The sequence below is a fragment of the Herpailurus yagouaroundi genome, unplaced genomic scaffold (assembly GCF_014898765.1).
Source record: "Herpailurus yagouaroundi ecotype Mexico unplaced genomic scaffold, PumYag 566, whole genome shotgun sequence".
In the NCBI taxonomy this organism is placed as follows: domain Eukaryota; kingdom Metazoa; phylum Chordata; class Mammalia; order Carnivora; family Felidae; genus Herpailurus; species Herpailurus yagouaroundi.
Genome location: NW_024412783.1, coordinates 2,690,612 through 2,713,941, shown reverse-complemented (window position 1 = coordinate 2,713,941; position 23,330 = coordinate 2,690,612). Strand labels below are relative to the sequence as shown.

The 23,330-nt window shown below is 35.1% G+C and overlaps 1 pseudogene; it reads right to left on the bottom strand.

Annotated features, from left to right (window-relative positions):
* Positions 1-4,560: 4,560 nt before the first annotated feature.
* LOC121023612 (olfactory receptor 2L8-like) lies at positions 4,561-5,443 on the bottom strand (annotated as a pseudogene).
* Between the last annotated feature and the right edge of the window lie 17,887 nt (positions 5,444-23,330).

Sequence of the window (23,330 nt, the reverse complement as noted above, 5' to 3'; positions counted from 1 at the left end):
CGTCTTCCCTTGTAAGTTAGGGAATTGTTTTGTCTTGCTGCTTTTACGATTGTTTCTTTATCACTATATTTTGCAAATTCAATTACAACATGTCTCGACATTGTCCTCCTTTTTTTGCTCTTGATGGGAGTTCTCTGTGTCTCTTGGATCTGGATGTTTATTTCCTTTCTCATTTTAGGAATGTTTTCAGCAATTATTTTCTCAAATAAGTTTTCTGCCCACTCTTCAGTCCTCAGCTTCTTTGGGAATTCTATAATAAGGATATTAGTAGGTTTGAGTCATTGAAGTCCCTAAGTTTATTCTCATGTTCCATAATTCCCGTTTCTCTCTTTTGTTCTGCTTCATTATTTTCCATTATTTTATGTTTTGTATCACTTATTTGTTTTTCTGCTTCTTCCATCCTTTTTAATTTTTTTTTATGTTTATTTACTATTGAGAAACAGAGAGAGACAGAGCACGAGCAGGGAGGGGTAGAGAGAAGGGGAGACACAGAATCTGAAGCAGGCTCCAGACTCTGAGCCATCAGCACAGAGCTCGAAACAGGGCTCGAACTCACAAACTGCGAGATCATGATCTGAGCCAAAGCCGGATGCTTAACTGACTGAGTCACCCAGGCGCCCCTCTGCTTCTTCGATCCTTATGTGCACTGCATCCAGTCTGTTTTGAATCTCACTTATTGGATTTTTCATTTCTGACTATTTGTTTTAACATTTTTGTTTGTTTCTGCTGTAAGAACCTCCCTGAAGCCTTCCATTTTTTATCTCAGGTCCAGTGACTATCTTTATTATTGTTTTAAATTGTCCATCAGATATATTACTTGTATCTGTTTCATTTAGTCTCTGGTTGTGACCTTATCTTATTTTATTTAGGATGAAATCCTCTCTCTTGGCACTTTGCATAAGTCTCTGTCTTTATTTCTGTGTTGGAAGACTGTTCTGTTTCCTGCCCCTGAGAGAGATGACCTAATGAAGAAGAGGTTGTATAGTGTCTAGGTCCTCATGCTTCAGGGACTCTCTGGTGTATGCTTCATGCACTCTTCTGCTGTTTTTGCTGCTCTATCTCTCAGGTCAGTCATCTGTGGAAGTTCTCCCTGCCTGCAATGGGTAGTATTTCATCCTTGGCCAGAGTTGGGAGGTTTACTACATGGGCTCTGATCTGCTTTTTAAATGAGACCTAATGCTATTTCTATTAGAATTGGAGCCTTATAGATCTCTCTGGTCAGTATACTTGGTGTGGGCAGGATCTTACACTCTGGTCTTGTGAAGGAGGGGCCACCATGCTGTGACTGAGGCAAATTTGACAAGAAAGGGCAGTAGCATCAGAGCATAGGAGTGTGGGACCCAGCGTGAGAAGCTTAAGCAGCCAGTGTAGGCCTTGTACTGTTTATCTCAGGTTGTTTACACTAGGGGTGGAGAGGGAAATTGCTCCAGCCAGCACCTTTGTCTCTGGAGGAGGATCTCCCTGCTTGCTGCTATCACGGAAGTACTCCAAGAAGTGTGAATAACCTCCCCCTTGTGTGTCCCAGGCATTTTGTCAGTCACTGTTTTCATCCTGTCTTACACCAGGTTGGTTGCCTGTCTTCTCTCCATGAGAAGTGTAGTGCACTCAGGCTCTATCTCAGCCAAGCCTGCTGACTTTTAAAACTTCAGGATCTGGGGACATGTAGACATGGTGCACTAGATCTCTTAGAGGGGAAGATATCCCTGCACTGGGATTGAATCAGGTTTGACCCAAAAAGTGCAGTTGTGCCAGAGTGCAGCGGCATAGGATTTAGAGCATCAGGCTAGGCAGCCAGTGTTGGGGTGAAGTTGCCCTGATCAGGTGGCTCTCCATTTTTGCTGAGAGGCAGTGGAGGGAAATGGCACCTGCTGGCTCCTTGGTCCCCAGAGAGATGTCTCCATGAACACTACCTGTCATGGACATGCTCCAATAAGAGTGAATAATCTACACACACACACACACACACACACACACACACACACACACCACTGTGTGTCTCTAATCAGTCTTCAGATACTGCTGTCTGTCAATGGGTTGCTTACCTGCCTTTTTTCCAGCAAAGCAGTGCTATCAGGGCTCTATCTCAGCCAAGCCTGCACACCTTAAAAACGTCAGGGTTCAAGTACCACTAGTTGCAAAAACTTGTGAAAATCAGTCCCTCTCATTTTCCTAGCTAGTGATTTTGGTAAAGTGTTCTCTTTGTGCATTGCCCTGTGTGCTCCTTTCTCTCTCTTTCCTTTCTCTGTGACCAGGGCTCCCTCACCTCTGCAACACCTGTTTCTCCCCCAAACCAAGTCTCTGCACTTCCTATTTCTCTTCTCTTCTCTCTCTTTGGCCTCTTCTCTCCTTCTATGTGTGATATTTGTTATATCAGTCCTCATCTTGATTTATTGGGTATTCAGAAAGATTTGATAGATATCTAGTTGTGTTCAAGGAATGAGGCCAGCCTAGGGTTCTCCTACTATGTTGCCATCTTAGCTCCTCCCTCAGTTTTTTTAATGTAGTATTTTCTGCTTAACTTAGACTGAATTTATTTTTGTTAAGAAATAAATTCCCTTCAGTTTAGAACCTTAGGTAATCACATTTTAAATCCAACTTATTTCAATTGTAAACTTTTCTAGTAAAGACTAAATGCTTAATGATAATTTGGCCACTGAAGCAGTGAATGTCTTCCTTTTATTCTAAATTTGAAAATTCAGTTACGTGATATGTGGTAAATCTTTCATCTTAAGCAAATGCTTCCTTTTAAAAAGTAATTACTATATTATTGTAGTTTCTTGTGATGAGAATATTTTCCACTGTATATTTGAAGAAAAGTCATACTTTTGTCATTCCCAAATCAAGTTCTTAATCAAGTTCTTAATAGTCTATAAATCTCTAAAAGCTCACTTAGATTAAGTATAAAAATATATAAACTTATATGATACCTTCTGAAGTGCAGATCTTTTATTTTGGAAAAAAATAACTATTTCCATTCAAATGTATCAGTCATCTATTACTATCATGCTTGGGGTAATACTTCTTATATGTTTATTCTAGCCTCCGTATTTACATCTGATTTCAGAAAATAAAGATTATAACTGAATTATCCCATAAACAAACACTGATGACCATTCATTGATAGCGTTCAGGAGTAGAGTTAAGCTGGATATAATGGTAGGACTTTTGTAGTCTAGTGACTAAACAGATATATCTATTTAAAAATGTGGTAGAGAAAGGCTAACTAAAATCAATCCCTCAATCCTGGTTCAGTAGAATTATGACAATGCTAAATGTATAATGAAATGTCCATAACAGAAATTATCGTATAAAACAGTAATAATGGCTTGGCTTTTGGGAATGTAAAATTTGAGTGTTTTGAGGAATGATTTGCAATTGGCTCAGATTGATTACTCATCACTTAATAGTGTGTAATTCCCATCAATATTTTTATAAAATGGCTCTGATTCTTTAATTTGCCTCTCTCCAGTCATAATTATTTTTCCTGGGATAGACCTGTAATAAAATTGTTTTCTTTTGATTCATCTAGATACTTTCAGGCTCCCTCTCATAAAAGATATAAAATTTCCTCTCTGACGGTGTGAAGGCTTCTAATTCCATGCAGAATTTTATGCCTAGTCTCTACATCTATCACCTTACCTGAAAATTGGGAAACAGAAAAACCAGTATTCACTATTTTAGAGTATATATATATATATATATATATATATATATATAATCAGTAAAATCTTGGTTTGTGAGTATAATGTGTTCTGGAAACATGCTTATAATCCAAAGCACTTGTATATCACAGCGAATTTCAGGAACCATTGCCTCAGTTGTGATCATGCAACATTCAGAGTCATGTACTACTCGTATTGCAAGACATTGCTCATTTATCAAGTTAAAGTTTATTTGAAATCTTTGCTTCTCTTTGTTTATTCAAATATACATTTATTTAAAAGCATTTATTTAAATAAACACAGAACAGGTATTGCATTTATTGTACTTTTGTCCTTTGTCTTGTTTTCCCATTTTGGGGATATATCTAAGCATTAAAACTATTATACTGAATAATTCCATTAAATTTTACTGTTTCCAGTATCATTTCTACATATCAGTAAAGCCTTATTGGGGGTTCTTGGATGGTGCAGTAGGTTAAGCATCTGACTTCAGCCCAGTCATGATCTCAAGGTTTATGGGTTTAAGCCCCACATCGGGCTCTGTGCTGACAGCTCAGAGACTGGAGCTTCAGATTCTGTGTCTCCCTCTCCATGCCCCTCCCCCACTCACATTCTGAGAGTCTCTTAAAAATAAGTAAAACATTTAAAAAATTAGAAAAAAAAACCTTATTGCCCACAAATTAGGATAAAATATATGGCTTTTATCTTTATTGAAAAAATTACCACAAAGAAAACAAAAAGAGTGATCAGTAATATACAATTGTTTGGTCAAATCTCAATTATTTTAATCTTCTAGGTTATTTTAGTCCTTGTCTTCATTCCTGAAATAATATTGCCCTTAAGGTGTAAAAAAGGTGAAATTGGTCTTCTTATGAGACTGCAGGACTGAGAGTTTCCTCTATATTTTTACAGAACAGATCCTCTCAATTACTCTTCCCATGGTCCCTATCACCTCTTTTTTTTTTTTCAAGGCTGTAGATTGAGCATTTGGGTTGAACATTTGGGTAAGCATGGTGTAGAAGACAACAAGAACCTTGTTGTCTCTTGGAGATTGGAGAGATCTTGGGTATAGATAAGTGTAAACAAAGGGTGCATATTAGAAAGTCACCACAATGAAGTGGGTGCAGTGTGTCAAATAGGCGTTCTTCCTCCCTTCTGCTGAGTGCATGCTGTAGATGTCAAGGAGAATGTGGCCATAGGAACATGTAATGCCAATTAAAGGAAACACAATCAATAGTGTGGTGCTTCCAAACACTGTATTCTCAGGCTGAGATGCCCATGCAGGTCAGTACCATTGGCCGGGCTCATGCAGGCCAATATGTCCAGTACATCAAAGAAGAAATGGTTGCCAGTTCTGGATTGACAGTAAGGTAAATGGAGGGCATATACAGTGTGGGCACAACAGTTGATTGAGTCCATTATCCAGGATCCCATTATCATCAACACACAGACTCTTTTACTCATATGAACGGGATAGTGGAGAAGAAAGCAAATAGCCACCTAGTTATCATATGCCATAGTGGTCAATAGTAATCCTTTTGCACCTACCAAAGTCAAGATAAGGAAGCTCTGAATCCCTCACCCAATGAAAGAAATAGACTTGTTTTGAAAGAGATAATTGGACACCATCCTGGGGACAATGGTGGAGATGTAGTTCAGGTCCACGAGGGAGAACTAAGTACAAAATGCATGCATGCATGGAGATAGGTGTCCAGGAGGATGAGGATGATCATGAACAGGTTGTCAAAAAGAGAAAATAAGAGAATGAGAAAAATTAGAATGAATATCTGTTCAATTCTTCCTATATTACTATAATTTATCTCAAGAAGATTTTAAGATCTCTTGTTTAGGTGATAGTGCGAATTATCAAATAAACTAACACCATGTTTTATAGTACCATTATATATTATATATGTAACCAATAAATTCTAATGATGGAACAATGCCATAGTGAGAATTATCAAATAAACTAACACCATGTTTTATAGTACCATTATATATTATATATGTAACCAATAAATTCTAATGATGGAACAATGCATGTCCCCAAACATAAAACATAACTATGTTGAATTGGGAGAGAGGTAAAGAGGAAAAAGTCGGTGATGTAGTGAGGGGCAACATTCCATCCACAGTGGCCTAAGGTACAAATTATGGTCTCATATTTGGATTTATGAGTCAACCATTAGAAGATAAGCATATTGTTTACAATATCAAGAAAGTACTGGGAAAAATTATGAAATAATTTGAAGTATTTTCCTTAGGGGTCTGGAGGTGTGGGTTATGGGAATACCAGTTTACCCTGTAGTTGGTTGATGCCCTGTCAATGCGTTATTTGAATAAAATATGGAAGTTATATAAAAAGTCTTTCCGTTAATAAATTGCATGTACTCAAATTATTGGATATGTCAATGCCCAAATCCACTGTGAAAAAACCTACAGCATTTCCCTGGGTCTATTAGGAGCAATTAATTTTCAATTGTTGTGCAATAATTGTCAACATTCAGAGGAAAAATTGAGAGTGCTAGTTTTGTTTATCAGTTGTCATTTGGATGAGCATAAAACCAGCATATTATACTAGTATCATAAAGTAATTTATATTATTAGTTTCAATTATTGACAAGATTAAAAATGTAATATCTGTAATTACCAAGGAAATTAAAATTGCTAGTACTTATATCATTTTGATTATTTTTTAATTTGTTTATTTAAATTCATGTTAATTGATATACAGTGTAGTATTGGTTTCAGGAGTTGAATGTAGTGATTCATAATTTCCATATAACACCCAGTGCTCATCCCAAAAAGTGCCCTCCCTAATGCCCATCACCCATTTAGCATATATACCACCGACCTCCCTCCAGCAACTCTCAGGTTGTTCTCTGTATTTAAGAGTTTTTTATGGTTTGTCTCCTTATTTGTTTTTATCGTATTTCTCCTTCCCTACCCCTATGTTCATCTGTTTTGTTTCTTAAATCCCACCTATGTGTGAAATCATAGGATATTATGTCTTTCTCTGACTGACTTACTTTGCTTAGCATATTACACTCTAGTTCCATCCACATTGTTACAAATGGCAAGATTTCATTCTTTTTGATCACCAAGTAGTACTCCATTGTATGTATATACCACTATACTTTATCCATTCATCAGTTACTGGATGGCTCTTTCCAGTGGGCTCTTTCCATTTGGGCTCTTTCGACAATATGCTTATTGTTGATAGTGATGCTATAAACAATGGGGTGAGTGTGCCCCTTCAAATCAGCATTTCTGTATCCCTTGGATAAATACCTAGTAGTGAAATTCCTGAATCAAAGGGTAGTTCTATTTTTAATTTTTTGAGGAACCTCCATACTGTTTACCAGAGTGGATGCACCAGTTGACATTCCCAATAACAGTGCAAAGGGTTCCTCTTTCTCCACCTCCTTGCCAACATCTGTTGTTTCCTGAGTTGTTAATTTTAGCTGTTATGACAGGTATGATGTGGTATATCATTGTAGTTTTGATTTCTATTTTCTTGAATTTGAGCTGATGTTGAATATCTTCTCATGTGTTTGTTAGTCATCTGGATGTCTTCTTTGGAAAAGTGTTTATTCAAGTCTTCTGCCTATTTCTTCACTGGATTATTTGTTTTTTGGGTATTGAGTTTGATAAGTTATTGATAGATTTTGGATACTAATCCTTTATCTGATATATCGTTTGCAAATATCCTCTGTCATTCCATTGGTTACCTTAATTTTATTGATTGTTTTATTCACTTTGCATAAGCCTTTTTATCTTAATGATGTCACAATATTTCATTTTGCTTTTACTTCCCTTGCCTACAGAAATGTGGCTAGTAAGAGGTTGCAGCAGCCAAGGTCAAAGAAGTTGCTATCTGCTTTATCTTCTAGAATTTTGATGGTTTCCTGTCTCACGTTTAGATCTTTCATCCATTTTGAATTTCTTTTTGTGTATGGTGTAAGAGAGTGGTCCAGTTTCTTTCTTCTATCTGTCGCTGTCCAGTTTATTCGTGTATGGAAATGCAACTAATTTCTGTATTTAATTTTATACCCTGTGACTTTGCTGAAATCAAAATCAGTTCTAGCAGTTTTTTTTTTTTGGTGGAGTGTTTCAAATTTTCCATGTAGATTACCATGCCATCTGTGAAGATTTAATGTTTTATCTCTTCTTTGCTAATTTGTGTACATTTTATTTCTTTTTGTTGTCTGATTGCAAAGGCTAGAACTTCCAGGACTATGTTGAACAACAGTGGTGTGAGTGGACATCCCTTGTGCTCCTGACATTACAGAGAAAGCTCTCAATTTTTCCCCATTGAAGATGATATTAGCTGTGGGCCTTTATTCTATGGCTTTTATGATGCTGAGGTATGTTTCTCCAATCCCAAATGTCTTAAGGTTTTTTATCAGGAAATAGTGCTGTATTTTGTCAAATGCCTTGTATGCACCTGTTGTAAGGATCATATGGTTCTTATCCTTTCTTTTATTATTGATTGATTGATTGATTGATTTTCTATTATTGAACCAGCCCTGCAGCCTAGGAATAAATCCCACTTGATCATGGTGAATAATTCTTTGGATGTACTGTTGAATTTGATTTTCTAGTATTTGTTAGGAATTTGTGAATCCAGGGACATCAGGAATATCTGTCTGGTGTCTTTATTGGGTTTTGGAATCAAGATAAGTCCCTCTTCATAGAATGATTTTGGAAGTTTTCCTTCTCTGTCTATTTTTTGGAATAGTTTGAAAATAATAGACATGAAGTCTTCTTTAATGTCTGGTAGAATTCCCCCAGAAAGCCATCTGGTCCAGGACTCTAGTTTAGAGATTTATTATTACTGATTAAATTTCTTTCCTGGTTATGGGACTGTTCCAATTTTCTACTTCTTCCTGTTTGAATTTTGGTTTTGTGTGAGCTTCTAGGAATTTGTCCATTTTTTCCAGGTTGTCCAGTGGGTTGGCATATAATTTTTCATAATATAATTTCTCTTATAACTGTTTGTATTTCTGTGGTGTTTATCTCTCCTCTTTCATTTGTGATTTTATTTATTTGGGTCCTCTCTCTTTTCTTTTTGAGATGTTTGGCTAGGGTTTTATCAACCTTTGTATTCTTTCAAAAACCCATGTTTTGTTTCATTGATCCTACTTTTTTTTTGTATATATATATAATTTATTTCATGTCTAATCTTTATTGTTTCATTTTTGCTGGCTTTGTGCTTTATTGTCTGCTCCTTTTGTAGCCCCTTTAGGTGTAAGTTTAGGTTTTGTTTCAGATCTTTCTGCCTTGAGATAGGCCTGAATTGAGTTGCAATGTAATTTCTTCTAGGACTGTTTTTGCTGCATCCCAAAAGTTTTGGACTGTCGTGTTTTCATCTACATTTGCTTCTTTGTATTTTATCTTTATTTCTTATTTACTTTGTTGGTTAAACCATTAATTCTTTAGTAGGATGTTCTTTAACCTCACTGTATTTGAGCCCTTTCCATTTTTTTTCCTGGTTGATTTCTAGTTTCATAAATTTGTAATCTGAAATTTTTCATGGTATGATCTCTATTTTCATATATTGAGGGCTAATTTCTGACCTAGTATGCAATCTATTATGGAGAATGTTCTATTTTCCCTTTAAAGGAATGTTTATTCTGCTGCTTTGGGATGAAATGTTCTAAAAAATAAGTTAAGTCCATCAGGTACAGTGTGTTATTCAAAGCCATTTTTTCCATTGTTTCTTTGTTGATTTTCTGCTTAGATGATCTGTCCATTGTTGTATGTGGGGCATTAAAATCTTGTACTCCTATGCCCATGAATTTCTTTATGCTTGTGATTGGTCGATTTGTATATTTTAGTTCTCCAAGTTGAGGCATAAATATTTACAGTTGTTAGATCTTTTTGATAAATAGACTACTTAATTATGATATAATGCCCCTCATTATCTCGTTACAGTCTTTGTTTTATTTTTTTTTAAGTTCATTTATTTTAAGAGAAACAAAAATAGTGAGAGTGGGGGAGGGACATAAAGAGAGAGAAAGTTAGAATCACAAACAGGCTGCACACTGCCAGTGCAAGAAGCCACAAACCATGACCTAAGCCAAAATCAAGAGCTGGACACCTAACCAAACGAGCCACCCAGGTGGCTCTACAGTCTTTGTTTTAAAATATACTTTGTCTGATATAAGTATAGATGCCCCAGCTTCCTTTTGATGCTATCATGACAGATGTTTCTCCATCCCCTCACTTTCAATCTGACGATGTCTGTAAGCCTAAATTGAGTCTCTTATAGGTATAGTGCAGATGGATCTTTTCCATTCTGATACCCTATGTCTTTGGATTGGAGCATTTAGACCATTTACATTCATAGTGATTACTGAAAGGTATGAATTTAGTGCCACTGTGTTACCTGTAGAGTTGGTGGTTTTGGTAATATTCTCTGATCCTTAGTAATCTTTGTTGCTTTGGGTTTTTGTTTTTGTTTTTTCCCCCACTGGAGGGTCCCCATTAAAATTTCTTGCAAAGCTGGTTTAGTGGTCATTAACTCCTTTAGATTTTGTTTTTCTGGGAAAGTCTTTGTTTCTCCTATTCTGAATGACAACCTTGCTGGATAAGGAATTCTTAGTTGCACATTGCTGCACATTAGCTGCACATTAGCTGTTCAGCACATTGAATATGTCCTGCTACTCTTTTCTGACCTGACAAGTTTCAGAACTTGTCTACCCTCACCCTTATATGTGTAACCTTGCAGGTTAAGGACATTTTGTCCCCAGATGCTTTCAGAATTCTCTCTTTATGTTTGTATTTTGAAAATTTCCTTATGACATGTCACTATGCACCCTGGGGCCAGCCTCCCAGGAGTACACACCACAGCTCTGATATAGAGAAGGTTGCAGAGTTCCAAAATCTCAGCGTTCAAGCTCCAAACAGCATTTGAAAAAACAAAACAAAACTGGAACACTCAGTACTCCTCACTCCCCAGTCCATGGTCCAGAAAGGATTTCCTCTTGTGCTAACAATGCAACATAATTGCAACCCCTCTCTCTTTCTCCCTCTTTTGTCTCTCTACAGAAAGGGTTCCTTCCTCTCTGCAGTGCTACCATTTTTTCTCTCCTGGAATTCACATCTACACATCTTGCACTGCCAAGCTGTTTCCCCCTGTCATAGACTCTAAGTCTAGAGTTCTTTCTTGTCTAGCAAGAGAGCGGGACGCAGGATTAAAATGCAAGAGATGACTAATGTCTGGGAAAAGACAAGAACACCAAATAAGGGTCTTTGCCCCATTTTTATTAGGAGCAGAAGTCTTACAAACATGGTGATGGACTTGTACAAAGACACAATGAATCTGTGAACATTAACTCACGGACATGAGGGAAAGGGGATATTAAAGATATTCAGGGTTAGGGTTTTGGGTTAATACAAAAAAAAAATCCTGATGCCATGCAACTGGGCAGAAGGTTGTTTACAGGGGACATGAGGCACCACCTCTGTTTATCTTAGCTAGCCTAAGGAATAAGACAGGACACTTGACCTCAGGGTTAACAAGGCACCTTTGTCGTGTTAATCATCTTCTCTCTGGGCAGCTTCACCAGCAGTGCAGTGCAGCGGTCTATAGCTCAGGCTACCTGTTTACCTAACTTGGTCCTCCCTTCCTGAGAAAGTAGCTTTCTGCTATAGTACTAAATGGTGGGGGGCACTTCCTCCCTGAATTCCTAATCTTGTTTATTTCATATACTTATATTCTATTTTGGGGCTTCTGCCCTCCTTTCTCTATACTTATTTACCTAACCTTGTTTATCCAAACTTGGGTGTGAGCATCCCACCCATTGCAATTCTTTATGCCTTGTTAACCCATTGGTGTAAGCCCAGAAAATTTCTAAGCTTATTCCCCACACTTCTCCATTGTGTAGTCTTGGCTCCTATGCTAGACAATTGACAATATATGTAGGGTTTTATTTCTGGACAATTCTGCTCTATTGTTCTATGTGTCACTTTATGCCAATACCATAACTCTTTTGATTACTGTAACTTTATAATATAGTTTGAAAGCAAGAGTTGTTATGACTTCAATGTTGTTCTGTTTTCTCAAGATTATTTTGGCTACAAGGAATTTTTTGTGGTTTCCTAATTTTAGAATTATCTGTTCTAATTCTGTGAAAAATGCCATTGGAAGTTTTATAGGGATTTATTTGAGTCCATACATTGCTTTGGGTAATATGGATATTTTAACAACGTTAATTCCTCCAATTCATGAGCATGAAATATGTTTTCATTTATTTGCATTTTCTTGAATTTATTTTACCACTGTCTCATAGTTTTCACTGCACATGTCTTTCATTTCCTTGGTTAAATTCATTATTAGGTTTTTTTTCTTCTTTTTGAAAAAATTTAAAAATATTCTTTTTGACAGTCTGTAGTTAGTGCATTAAATGAAACTAATTTTTGTACATTGATTTTGGTAACTTTAACTTTATTATATCTAAAAGTTTTTTTTAGAGTCTTTAGGATCTTCTATATATAAAATTATATCATCTATAAATAGTGACAATTTTATTTCTTTCCTTCCAATTTGGATGTCTTTTATTTATTTTTCTTATCTAATTACTCTGGCTAGGTCTTCTAATACTATGTTGAATAAAACTGGTAAGATTGGCCATCTTTGTTTTGTTCCTGAACTTAAAGGAAAAACTTTTCAGCTTTTTGTTGAGTATGATGTTAGACGTGGGCTTATCATATATGGTCTTTCTAATATTGAGGTATGTTACATGTATATCCACTTTGTTAAGAGTTTTTTTATCATATATATATGTATATGTATATATATAACATATATATTGTTATCATATATTTTATCATATATATGTATATATGTATACATATGTATATGTATATATATGTATATATGTGTGTGTGTGTATGTGTGTGTGTTAATTTGTTTTTTACTGCTTTCTTGTCATCTACTAAGATAACCATATACATTTTATTCTTCATTTTGTTAATGTGGTGTATCATGCTGATTGATTTACAAATATTGAAACATCCTACGTTCCTGTAATCAATGCCATTTGGTCATGGTGTATGAATCTTTTAAGGTATTGTTGAATTCAATTTGCTAATATTTTGTGTTGATGATATTTTGTACCTATATTCATCAGAGATGTTGATCCCTAATTTTCTTTTCCTATGACATCCTCGTGTGTGTGTGTGTGTGTGTGTGTGTGTGTGTGTGTGTGTTTTAACAAGGTAATACAGTCTTACATAAGATGGGTTTGGAAATATTTTTCCTTTTTCAATTTTTGGAAGAGTGTGAAAGGGATTAGTATTTAACCTTTAAATGTTTGGTAGAATTCACCAGTGAAGATTGCTGGTCCTAGGCATTTGTTTTCTGAGGTTTACATTAAAAAAAAATTATTACTGATTTAATCTCCTTCCTAGTGATCAGTAGATTCAGATTTTCTACTTTTTCATGGTTCAGATTTGGAAGATTCCATGCTTTTAAAATATGTCAATTTCTTTTAGATTGATAAATGTGTTGATGTATAATTATTTATACTAATATTTTATAAAATTTTGTGTGTCTTTGTTATCAGTTGCAAATTTTCCTCTTCTCATTTCTACTTATTGCAACCCTCTCTCTTTCTATCTTAGTGAGTCTAACTAAAGGTTTGTCAATTTTGTTTATCCTTCCAAAGAACAGCTCTTGGTTTCATTGCTCTTTGAAACTTTTCTTTTTTTACTCTTTATTTTATTTACTTCTCTGATCTTTGTTATTCCCTTCCTTCTCCTCATTTAGGCTTTGTTTGTTCTACTCTTTCTAGTTACTTTGGATGCAAAGTTTGATTGTTTATTTCAGTTTTTTCATGTTTCCTGAGGTAGGCCTGTATCTATATAAATTTCTCCCATAGAATTGATTTTGTTACATTCTATAGATTTTGATATGTTTTATTTTATTTTCATTTGTTTCAACGTAAAGTTTGATTTCTTCTGTGATTTATTTGTTGTCTCATTGTTCTGTGGCATGATTTCCAATCTCCACATATTTGTGTTTTTCAACTTTTCATCTTGTGATTGCTTTCTATTTACAAATCATTCTGGTAGAAAAAATATTTCAATAACCTTAAATCTATTGAGGCTTATTTTTTGGCCAAATATAATCTATACTGGAGAATGATTCATGTGCACTTGAAAAGAATATGTATCAAGCTTTTTGGGGAGGGAATGTTCTGTGTATATTTATTAAGTCCATCTGCTTTCATGTATTTCCTATGATCACTTTGTATTTAATTTCTGTCTGGATGGTTGATTAATGGAAGTAAGTGGGGTATTAAATTCCCTGCTATTTGTTGTATTTTTCTCATTAAGCTTCTTAATATTTGCCTTATATATTTAAGTGTTCCTATGTTGGGTGCAGAAAATTTAGAAATATTAAATATTTTTGTTGGATTGACCTCTTTTTCAGTGTGTAGGGAACATCTTTGTTATTGTAATCTTTGTTTAAGGTCTGTGATGTCTAAAAAATAAATAAGTAAAATCTATGTGGTCTGATATAAATATGGGTACCCAGGATTTTTGGTTTTTCATTTGCATGAAACTTTTTAAGCTATCCCTTCACTTTCAGCATATATATATATATATATATATATATATATTCTTTTCAGAAATATAAAAGTGAAAGAAGTCACCACCGCCAAACTGGCCAAAAAAGAAATGTTAAAGGTATTTCTTTAAAGTGAAAAGAAAAGTACTAGTTAGTAGGAATAAAGCATATGAGAGTAACATTTCACTTGTAAAACTACATACATAGTAAATGTAGTGGGTCAATTACTTATAAAGCTAGTTTAAAAGTTTAAAGGCAAAGTAATAAAAATAACTTTAACTGCAATAATTAGCTAAGGAATACACAAAATAAAGAGATGTAAAATATGATGGCCAAACAAATTAAATATTGACAAGGAAAAATGTTCAGTTTTAGGGACACCTGGGTGCCTCAGTCAGTTGGGCATCCACCTTTTGGGTTTGGCTCAGGTCATGATCTCACAAGTTCATCGGATCAAGCCCCATGATAGATTCAGTGCTGACACTGTGGAACTTGCTTGGGATTCTCTCTCTCCCTCTCTATCTTTCCCTACCCACTCATTCTCTGTATCTGTCTAAAAATAAATAAACATTTTAAAGATGTTAAGTTTTAGAATGAACTCACACTTACCTTGCTATCAACTTAAATTAGGGTTTTATATGTGAGCCTCATTATGGCCACAAAGAAAATTCCTATTGTAGATACACAAAAACCTATGCATCACATTAGAGAAAGCCATCAAACCGAAAGAGAGGAATACTAGACAAGAAGAAAGGAAAATAGAGGAACTAAAAACAGTCAGAAAACTGTTTGTAATTCATAAAATGACAATAGTTACATAAATATCAATAATTACTTTAAATGTAAATGAACTAAATTCTCTAATCAAAAGACACCAAATGGCTAAATAGGTATGCTGCCCAAAGCAACTCACTAATATTTAAGGATCTTAATGAAGCCTTCAGTTTTACTGAATTGATTTATTTGATATAAGATTTTTTTTGGTTGAATCTTTAGGACTTCTGTGTATAAGATTATGCCATCTAAAACACAGAAAATTTTACTTCCTTTATGATTTAGATGCCTTTCTTATTTTTTTTCTGACCAGATTGCTTTGGCTAGGATAAGAATAAGAATGATAAACTGTTGAATAAGAATAATAAACAGTATTATATCGAGAATTTTTGCATTTATATGATGTTTTTAAATGATTCTGTTCAAATTCCAGTTAGTTAAAATATAGTGTAATATTACTTTCAGGTGTACAATCAACATTGAATCAATACTGAGTCAGCACTTCCATTCAACATCCTGTGCTAATCACAGCAATTGCTCTCCTTAATCTCCATCATCTAGTTAATAGACACCCCCAACCACCAACTCCTCTTTGGTAGCCATCAGTTTGTTCTCTAAAGTTAAGAGACTGTTTCTTGGTTTTCCTCTATCCATATATTTTGCCATATTATAATTACTTTTGCTTCTTAAGTTGCATAGATAAATGAAATGATTTGGTATTTCTATTTCTCAGATTGACTTATTTTTGTAGACTCTGGGTCTGGAGTTCTTTCTTGTCCAGCAAGAAAGCAGGATGCAGGATTAAAAATACAAGAGATGGTTAATGTCTGGGAGAAGACAAGAACCCTGATTAAGGATTCTTCCCACGTTTTTATTAGGATCAGAAAGCGTACAAACATGATGATGGACGTGCACAAAGATATAATGAAACTTTGAACATTAACTCATGGGCATGAAGGAAAGGGGGTTTTGAAAGTATGCGGTGTTAGAGGTTTGGGTTAATACAAACAAAACCCTGGCCCTGGGCAGAAGATTGTTTACAGCAGATGCGAGGAACCACCTCTGTTTACCTAAACTGGTCTAGTGGGCAAGAAAGACAGAGCATGTTACCTCAAGGTCAACAAGGCACCTTTCTTTTACTGATTAGCTCTGCTCTGGACAACTTTAAACCACAGCGGTCTATAGCCTTATTTACCTGTTTACCTAATTTGGTCCTTCTTTCCTGTGAAAGCAGTTTTCTGGTATAGTACTAAGTTGGGGGACGTTTCCACCCTGAATACCTAATCTTGTTTACCTCATATACCTTTGTCCTATACTGTAGTTTTTTCCCCACCCTATCTATACTGGGGCTTCTGCCCCACCTTACCTATATGTATTTACCTAATCTTGTTTACCCAAACTTGAGTGAGAATATTCTATGACTTTTTAATTCTTTATGCCTTGTTAGCCCATCAGGGCAGGCTCAGGGAATTTCTAAGCTTATTCCCCACAACTTATTTCACTTAGCATAATACTCTCTAGCTCCACCTTTGTCATTGCAAATGACAAGATTTCATTCCTTTCATGGCTGAGTAATATTCCAATGTATAGACATAAATAACATTTATTTATTCATTCATCAGTTGATGGACATTTGGACTATTTGCATCATTTGGCTATTGTAGATAACACAGCTATAAACATTGGGATGTGTGTACCTCCTTTGAATTACTAGTTTTATATTATTTGGGTAAATTCTTAGTAGTGTCATTGATGTATGGTAGGGTAGTAGTGATTTAACTTTCTGAAGAAACCCCATCATGATTTCCAGAGTGGCTGCACAAGTTTGCATTCTCACCAATAGTTCAAGAGGGTTTCCTTCTGTCCACATCCTCACAATCACCTGTTATTTCTCTGATTTTAGCTATTCTAACAGGTGCGAGGTGATATTTCATTGGAGTTTTTATTTGAATTTCCCTGATGATGAATGATGTTGAGCATCTTTTCATGCATCAGTTGGCCATCTGTATGTCTTCTTTGGAAAAATGTCTATTCGTGACTTCTGCCCATGTATTAACTAGAATATTTGGTTTTTCTGGATGTTGAATTGTATAAGTTATTCATATAGTTTATTGGATATATCATTCAGAAACATCTCCTCCCACTCTGTTGCCTCTTAGTTTTGCTGATTGTTTCTTTTGCTGTGCAGAAGCTTTATATTTTGATATCCCAATAGTTTATTGTTTGCTTTGCTTCCCTTTCCTCAGGAGACATGTCTAGAAAAAACTTGCTCCAGCTGATGTCATAAAAGCTATTGCCTATGTTCTCTTCAAGTATTTTAATGGTTTCAGGTCTCATATTTAGATCTGTAACCAATTTTGAATTTATTTTGTGTTTGGTGTAAGAATGTGGTCCAGTTTCATTCTTTTACATGAAGCTGTCCAGTTTTCCCAACACCATTCGTTGAAGACACTATCTTTTTCACACTGACAATTCTTTCCTGCTTTATCAAAGTTTAATTCACCATGTAGTTGTGTATTAATTTTTGGGTTTTCCATTCTGCTTCATTGATCCATGTGTCTATATTTGTGACAGTACCATAGTGCTTTGACCACTACAGCTTTGAAAGAAAGGGTAATATTCATATGATCATTTCAATAGACACAGAAAAAGTATTTATTATGAACATCCATTCATAATAAAAAATCTCAACACAGTAGATTTAGAGGGAACACATCTCAACATGATAAAAATCATATATAAAAAACAAAAGTAAAGTTAATATCATCAATAGGGACAAACTGAGAGCTTTTCCTATATGACCAGGAAAGGGACAGGAATATTCACTTTGACCACTGTTATTAAACATATTACTGGAAATCTTAGCCACATCAATCAAACGACACAAAGAAATAAAAGACATCCAAGTTGGCATGGAAGCAGTCGACTTTAACTCTTTGCAAATCACATGATATTCTATATAGGAAACCAGAAATATTCCACCAAAAACCTGCTAGAACTGGTAAATAAATTTAGCAATGTCACAGGATACACAAAGCACAGGGGCCCCTGGGTGGCTCAGTCGGCTGAATGACTGACTTCATCTCATGGCATGATCTTGTGGTTCATGAGTTCAAGCCCCACATCAGGCTCACTGCTGTCAGTTTCTCCACTCAGAGCCCCCTTTTATCCTCTGTCCCTCTTTCTTCCCCTTCTCCAAATAAATACATATTAAAAAAAAACAACTAAACGCAGAATGTTATTTCATTTTTAAACACCAATAATGACACAACATAAAGAGAAATGAAAAAATCAATCCCATTTACAACTACAAAAGAACAATAAGATACCTATAAATAAACTTATCTAAATATGTGAAAAAACTATCCTTTGAAAATTGTAAAACACTGATGAAACAAATTAAAAATGACACACACACAAATTTCAAGATATGCCATCCTCATGGATTGCATGCACAAATATTGTTAAAATGTCTATACTACCCAAAGAATCTACACATTTAATGCAATCTATATAAAAATAACAACAATTTTAACAGAGTTAGAACAAACAATACTAAAATTTGTATGGAACCACAAAAGACCCTGAAAAGCCAAACAACCTTGAAAAAGCAAAGCAAAGCTGGGGTCATAAGAATTATGGACTTAAAGTTTTATTATATAGCTGTAGTGATCAAAACAGTATGATAATTGCATTTATATTCATCAATGATATTTGTACTTGCTTTTATTGTTTTTCAATGTCCTTATACGACTTTAGTGCCAGAGGAATACTGGCCTCATAAAAATAGGTTTTGTGATTTCCCCTTTTCTGCAATTTTTGAGAAAAGTTTGAGAAAGAGCAATGTTAATTCTATTATTATTTACTTGTGGGTTTTTGTTTTCTGTTTTTTTTTTTTTTTTTTTTTGAGTAGACTAATAAATTAAAAAAAATATCATCTGCTCCAGGCCTTTGTTGTGTTGTTTCTTTAGATGTTAGGTAAAATATTCTATCTTTTTGCTCATTATTAGTCTGCTCAGAAATTTGATTATTGTATGATTCAGTTTTGGTATGTGTATATACCTAGGAATTTATCTATTTATTCTACGATATATGTTTTTTGTCATGTAAATAAATTGTTAATAGTAGTCTTTTATAATCTCTTGTATTTCTCTGGTATCAAATATAATATTCCTTCTTTTGTTTATAATTTATCTGTTTACTGAATCTCTTTTTTTCTTGATCAATCAAGCTAGATCTCTTCAGTTAAGATGGTAGAGGAGTAGGACAACCCTAAGCTTGCCTAGCATTTTGAACACAAATGGATAAATATCAAATGATTCTGAATACACAAGAAGTCTGAGTACTGAGAGAAAAAATTACACATCTAGAGGCAGACAAAAGGCCACATCATGGAAGGTAGGAACTGTGGAGTTGTTTTGGGGGAGAAAAGAACTACAGGTGCTGCCAAGAGGAGTAATACTTGATCATGAAGAAAGAAGAATATGAGAGAGAGAGAGAGAGAGAGAGAGAGAGAGAGAGAATTATGCTGGGTCTCACACAAGAAAACACTTTCCCCAAAATGCCTGAATGGCTCAGGCTATTGAGTGTCACACTCTTGATTTTGGTTCAGGACATGATCCCAGGTTCACGGGATTAAGCCCTGTGTTGGGCTCTGTGCTGAGCATAGAGGCTGCTTAAGTTCATCTCTCCCTCTGCCCCTCTCCCCCACTCACTCATGCTCTATCTCTCTCTCAAATTAAAAAATAAAGAAGAAAGAAAGGAAAAGAGAAGGAAAGAAAGGAAAAAAGAAAATTTCCCTAAAACAATTAACTGAGAAAAGGAGGGGGACTGAATATTGTAAATTTTTTTATGCAGTAGAGCTCAATGTCTGAAATTTTAGAAGTCTGCGCCATCACCAGGGCCATGCCTGGCAGCTTAGTGGTGCTTCTTTGGGGAAGGAGGTCAGAGGCCCAGGATAAGACAGCATTGGCTCAGGATCTTCTAGATTACATGTTGATAAATTTTTCCCATTCCTGGAGTGCATTTAAGAGTCATGGCATGGCATCTCTGGGGACAAAAGTGTCGGTGGTCTCCAACATGTTGCCTGGTTCACCAACATAGTACAGAGATAACTATTGAGGGCTGTAAACCTTGGTGCCAGCTTTTTGCTATGCTTTACCACAAACTCTTAACTTGTGCATGGTTGGATGACCATCTTCTGGGACAAACTGACACCTGACACAGCATGGTGAGACCCTCCTCCAGAGGATCAGAGTGGATCTGAGCTGTGCCAGGTTCCTAAAATTTATGGTTTTTAAAAACACAGCTATATCCTTGAGATTAAAAAAAGGAGTACTGTGCTGCCTGGCATCCAGAAACCTCATACATAGACAGGGTGAAGGCAGGAATCTGACTTCCAAAAGCTGGGAACACAAGAGGAGGGAGTGTTTGCTCTTGTGTGAAGTCTTACTAAAGAAGGAGGGTGTAAAATATCTGCTCTGGGGATGAGAGACTGACGCAATGTCATTACCTTCCACACACCAGGACTGACCAACTTCCATGAGCAACAGAGTGCACACTAGTGGAGGCTAGAGCTGTTTACAACAATCACCAAACCCTGACATCTTGCAGGTGTATCTTTATTATGCCAAGTTTACCTGAGAATCAGTGCAACAGGCACCTCACCCAGAAGACCAACACAAGCCCTTCAACTCACTAAGTTCACTGATCATAGAGTGCTGCAGTTTCAGCTCTAGGCAGAACTGGATCTAGCTTCATGTGGGTTTTTTGTTTGTTTCTATGTTTGTTTGCTTTTTATTTTGTTTTGTTTTGTTAGCTTCTGGTTTTCTTGTTGTTGTGGTTGTTGTTGTTTTCCTTTTCTTGGATACAGAAAGAGCAAATTTATTTTATTATTTTATTTATTTTATTTTATTTTTGTTTTATTTATCTTTTCTCTTCTTTTTTTCCAACAAGCTTCTTTTAACACCAGTCCAAATCAAAACTAGGATCTATCTTCCTTTATTTGATGTTTTTAATTGTTTAAAAATTTGTAAATATTATGTTATTTTCTTCCTCCTAAAAGAAGAGAAAGAGGGATTAACTCCACAAAAAAAAATAAATTAGGAATAAATAAAGTCTATGAATTTAATCAATAAGTCAGATGTATAAATTAGAATTAAAAAAAAACTATTATAAGAATTCTATCTGGGCTTGAAGAAAGCGTAGAAGGCACTAGAGAATCCCTTACTGCAGAGATAAAAGAGACAAAATCTAGTCAGGCCAAGATTAAAAATGCTATAACAAAGATACAAACTTGAATGGATGATAGTGAGGATGGACAAAGTAGAGGAACATAGTAGTGATGTAGAACATAATATTATGGAAAATAGTGAAGCTGAAAAGAAGAGGGAAAAAAAAGTAATGGATGAGGAAGATAGATTTAGGGAACTAGGCAACTTATTAAACTGGAAAGCATTTGTATCATAAGAGTCCCAGAAGATGAAGGCAGTGGAAAAGAGGCAGGTTTATGTGAGAAAATAATAGTTGAACATTTCCCTAATCTGGTAAAGGGAACCGACAAAAAAAAAAAAAAAAAAAACAAGAAGCACAGAGAACTCCCATTATATTCAACAAAAGCTGGCCATAACCAAGACATATCATAGTCAACTTCACAAAAAACACAGACAAAGAAAGAATCCTGAAAGTAGCAAAACACAAAAAGTCCTTAACCTACATGGGGAGACAGATCAGATTCACAACATATCTATGCATAAAAACTTTCCAGTCCAGAAGGGAATGGCAGGCTATCTTAAATGTTCTAATGGGGAAAATATGCAACCAATAATACTCTACCCTACAAAACTGTCATTCAGAATGATTACAGAAAGATAAGGAGTTTTCCAGACAAACAAAAACTAAAGGAATTAGTGACCACTAAAATAGCCCTGCAAGCAATATTAAGGGGGACTCTATGAGTGGGAAGGAAAGACCAAAAGTGACAAAGACTAGAGGAGAATATTATCAGAAACACCAACTTTACAGGTAACTTAATGGCACTAAACTCATGTCATTCAAAAATCACCCTGAAAACAAAAGGAATAAATTCTCTAATTACAAGACACAGGTTATCAGAAGGAATTAAAAAAAAAAAAACAACACACGACTTAGCTATATGCTGCCTACAGGAGACTCATTTTAGACTTAAAGACATTGGCAGATTGAAAGTGAGAGGATGGAGAAAAATCTATAACGCTAATGAATTCCAAAAGAAAGCCAGTGTAGCCATACTTATATTGGACAAGTAGATTTTAAACAAAAGCCTGACACAGAAGATGATGGCAGACATTATATCATAATTAAGGGGCCTATCCATCAAGAAGAGCTAAGAGTTGTAAATATTTATGCCACCTCCTTGGGGCCCTCAATACATGAAACAATAAGAAACTCATTGAAAATAATACAATAATTGTAGGGAATTTGACATGTCACTTACAGCCATGGACAGATCATCTAAGCAGAAAATAAACAAGGAAACAATAGCTTTGAATGAAACATTTGCCCAGATGGACTATATATATATATATATATATATATATATATATATATATAAAACATTTCATCCTAAAGCAGCAGAATACATATTCTTTTCCAATGCACATGGAGCATTCTCCAAAATAGATCATACGTGAGGTCGCAAATCAGCCCTCAACAAGTACAAATAGATTAAGATCACAGCATGCCTATTTCCACACCAAAATGTTATGAACTTGAAGTCAATCACAAGAAATTCAGAAAGACCACAAAGGAGGTTATAGTTAAAGAACATCATTCTAGAGAATGAGTATGTTAAACAAGAAATTAAAGAGGAAATAAAAATGATCATGGAAGTAAATAAAAATGAAAATACAACAATCCAAAAGCTTTTGGATATAGCAAAGCAGTTCTAAGAGGGAAGTGTATTGCAATAAAGGTCTACATCAAAAAGCAAGAAATGTTTCAAAAGACATAACATAATCTTAAACCTAAAGGAGCTAGAAAAGGAACAGCAAAAAAAGCCTGAGGTCAGCAGAGGAGAGAAAATAATAAAGAATAGGGCCGGTATAAATGATATAGAAACATAGAAACAAAAATTAGTAGGACAGATGAATGAAACTAAGAATGGTTCTTCAGGAGAATCAATAAAATGATAAACCCTTAGCCAGACTTATGAAAGTGAAAAGGGAAAAGATCCAAATAAATAAAGCCACAAATGAAATGGGAGAGAGCACAACCAACAACACAAGAATACAAAAAAAAAAAACAAAAACAAAAACAAAAACAAACAAACTATAAGA